General features: G+C 36.4%; 1 protein-coding gene across 2 annotated transcripts in view; it reads left to right on the forward strand.

The window, feature by feature from the left end:
* Window positions 1-1,207, forward strand: part of LOC102604913 (armadillo repeat-containing protein 8) — a 19,489-nt gene extending 18,282 nt beyond the window's left edge. The window contains exon 9 of one of the 2 annotated variants that reach the window (XM_015315447.1): window positions 775-1,207. The gene's annotated coding sequence lies outside the window, so the exon portion shown is untranslated. Of the gene's footprint in view, window positions 1-702 lie in introns of both variants that reach the window. The other variant, XM_015315448.1, reaches the window with a different exon arrangement.
* Window positions 1,208-3,467: the final 2,260 nt, after the last annotated feature.

Genomic DNA, 3,467 nt, shown 5'->3' on the forward strand with positions numbered 1-3,467 from the left:
TTTTGTTTAGGGCGTAGAGGGACCCCACCCCCTCCCTTTCGTGTCTTTTCTATCTTTTTTTGTCTATGAAGGGGTGGGATAGTGCAGGAGATGGCGGTATTTGTCCTTATTTCTAAGGTTGAACTGTGAAGTCAGAACATCTTTGTGTTTCCTTTTTTGAGGTATAGAATGATTTTAGAACTATTGCAGAGCATTTGTGGAATGAGAGGTAGGCTGGCAACACAAAATAAGACTTAGAAGTGCAGGTTCAATAACTTGTGTCCTGAATAAGCATCTTGCACCAGTTTCAGGAGTTATAGTGTGAACAATTTGAAACTGCCGCTAACTCTACCATAATATCTTTCATAATTCACTCTAGGAGGTATTATACTGTTTGATTTTATCTTTTTTTAGCCTTTTCAGTTTCAAATATCACCTTCTTTAAAATAAGCTTATGCCAATCTTAGAGAAATTTTTCCAAATTGTCTTTTTCACCTCCCCATTGCCTATTGGGTGATCTACCTCCCTCCTATCTCCCCTCTCGACTCAGGAGAAGATGATGAAGTCCCTAGTGTCATTTTTTGTGTTGTTTTTTTTTTGTTTCAAGTAGTCACGAGAAGGGAAGGAGCCCACGCTGCTCCAGTCTTTTTCCCGTATGTCTTTCCTTATTTCTTGTGCAATCTTTTTATGTTTTTAATCCGTTGTTCTTTGTGTAATCTTTAGATTCAATCTACCAGAAAGTGACCAAAGATGGGCCAAGTTTTGCTTATGCTTCAACCCCACTTCTTCTTGCAGGTTTAAGCTTTAATTCCAGCATTTTTCAAATTCAAGGCTTTTGCTATGCTTGGTTTATGCTCGTGTGGCCTAGCCGGTCATATTCAACTGCATCATTCTGTACCCCAGCCGCAATTTTGTATATTTTTTGTCCTAGTTATAAATATAATATTGTCTGTGATTGTCGCACCTGTTATTCTGTATTTCCCCCACTATTGGGGGTGTTAGCAGGGATAATTAATGAGAAGGCATTATCGTCCTTTGTCTCTCTTTTTCTTGAGGGGGTTTAGTTTTAGTATTTAGGTAAACCATGAAATACCTGCCACTGGTAATTTTACCTGTTTTGCTGAGAAACTTTTTGTCCCTCGTATCAGTTAATATCTATTTACAGAATGTTGGAGAATATTTTCTTTGACTTGTCATTAACACAAGGTAAGGCCAAATATATCTTGTACATCTTCTGTTGACTTGAAAATTCGATTCGAGTTCATGTTTTTTTTCTTTACATGTGTGTGGTCTTACTGAAGACGATGGCTGATTTAGAAACTTGATGCATTGGAAAGATTAGTGTAAAGTGATAGTGACTAGTTGATGTGGCTATTACTATTGCTCTTTACTCAGCAATCAGTGTACAGAGATCTCTGGAAAAGCCTTTGTAACACAAATTCTTGAATCTCCTCTTGATGGCTTGGAAGGTAAGAATTTGTTAATAAAGATTTCTAATGTTGAAGAAGACGGCGGAAAAAGAAGTGGTGTTAAAGGATAATGAAATGTAGGAGATAGCAGATGATGTCCTTTTAACCCTTTCATTCTTTTGCTGCTTCTTCAACTTATCCATGTCTGTTACTGGGTCGTCTTCTTCTTCGCGTAAATGCTCAATACCAGTACTAAATTTTGTTTATGTTAAACCTATCGCGAATGGATTCAACTAATGTGATAGATGGAACTATTTTTTGAAGTTATTCGAATAATGGGTTTTGTTCCAAGTACTATGATCATCAAACTCGATATTGGGAAGGGATGGTAACAAAATGTCAGTCCGATAATAAAATTGAAGGAACATAACCGTTCTTATCTTATTGTGTTAATATATGCTACACAAAATCATGCTTGGGAGTTGGGAATAATATTTTGATTGAAAGAACTTCCATTGATTTTATTTTCCTTGATCTCCATTTATTTCTTTGAGAGAAGAGAATTATTAGTTCCCGTAAACTATTGACAACTTTTAAAACATCTATTTACATGACTAATTGAGCTGAATTACAATCCTCTCACGTCGTACACAAAAGAACATGTTATTCATTCATGTACATTTTTTTGTTGATGTAGCATACACATAGATACATATACAATAACAACATATTTAGTGAAATCTCGTTAAGTAGGATCTTGGGAGAATGGAGTGTACGTAGATTTTACCACTATCTTGGGGAGATGGAGATATTGTTTCCGGAAGACTCTCGGCTCAAGTGTATCAAACTCAAGTAGAGGAAGAAAACACGGTCATTAATAAGAAAAGCAGTGCAAAGTCTACAAGAAAGAAATACTAACAAACATCAAAATAGTGTGACAATAAAAAACACAATAAATGGTAAGAACAACTAGTACTATGACTACTATCCCTCAATCTTAGTACGCAACCTCCACTCCATACTATCTAGAGTCATGTCCTCGGTAATATGAAGTTACGCTATGTCTTGTCTAGTCACCTCTCTCCAGTAATTTGGCCTACCTCTACCCCTCCGCGTGCCCTCTACAACTAGCTTCTTGGACCTCCTCATTAAGGCATCAGTGCACCTCCTCTGCACATGCCTAACCTATCTCGCTTCCTTCATCTTGTCCGCTACAAAAGTTCCTCCCACCTTCTCTCAGATAATCTTATCACTCTTAGTATGTCTACACATCCATCTCAACATCCGTATCTCCACAACATGCATCTTCTGTACATGTGAGTTCTTGACTGATCAATACTCCACCCCATACAATAAGGAGGGTTTAACCACCACTCTATAGATATATATAACTAAACAAAAAAATAAAAATCAAACCCGACTAAAGTTCACACCTAAGCGACTCTTCCACACTAAAGTTTCTCTCCAATCTCACAACATAACCATTAGATTTTCATGGAAATCAAAGAGTTTTAACCTAGAAAATGTTGGTAAGGATATGCTTTGTTATTTCTTTATTTTGTTACGATTTTGTTAGCGCTTTATTACTGATTAAATTTCAATTTGAAATTTGCTAGAGCTTCATTTGCTGCTATTTTTTTTTTCTCATCTTGTTGAGCATAATCTTCAAAAGGTTAGTATCTTCTTCGATTTGAGTTTGCTAGGGCTTCGATATAAATTTGCTTGGGCTTTGTTCAAAATAGTCTACGAACACTTTTAATGTGGAGACAATAGCAGATATGAATGTTTTTGTGATGCATCTGATTGAAGTGTTATAGAATCTTGTTAGTAAAGACTTATAAAAAGATGGTGTTTTGATTCTTATAAACAGATGGTCAAGTCAAAATTCTTATTAATATAAGAGGAACTTTCACATATAGCCACTCAAAAATAGCCTAATTACTCTCCATAGCTATAGTTTGATAATTACAATTCGTAGCTACATGTTATAGGGAGGAGAGAGGCGAGCGAGACTGGGAGAAAGAGGAGAGAGGCGAGAGAGAGAGGGCAAAGAGTGGGAGAGAGGTGAATTGTATATGT

Source organism: Solanum tuberosum, unplaced genomic scaffold, assembly GCF_000226075.1.
Source record: "Solanum tuberosum cultivar DM 1-3 516 R44 unplaced genomic scaffold, SolTub_3.0 scf00367, whole genome shotgun sequence".
Classification (NCBI taxonomy): domain Eukaryota; kingdom Viridiplantae; phylum Streptophyta; class Magnoliopsida; order Solanales; family Solanaceae; genus Solanum; species Solanum tuberosum.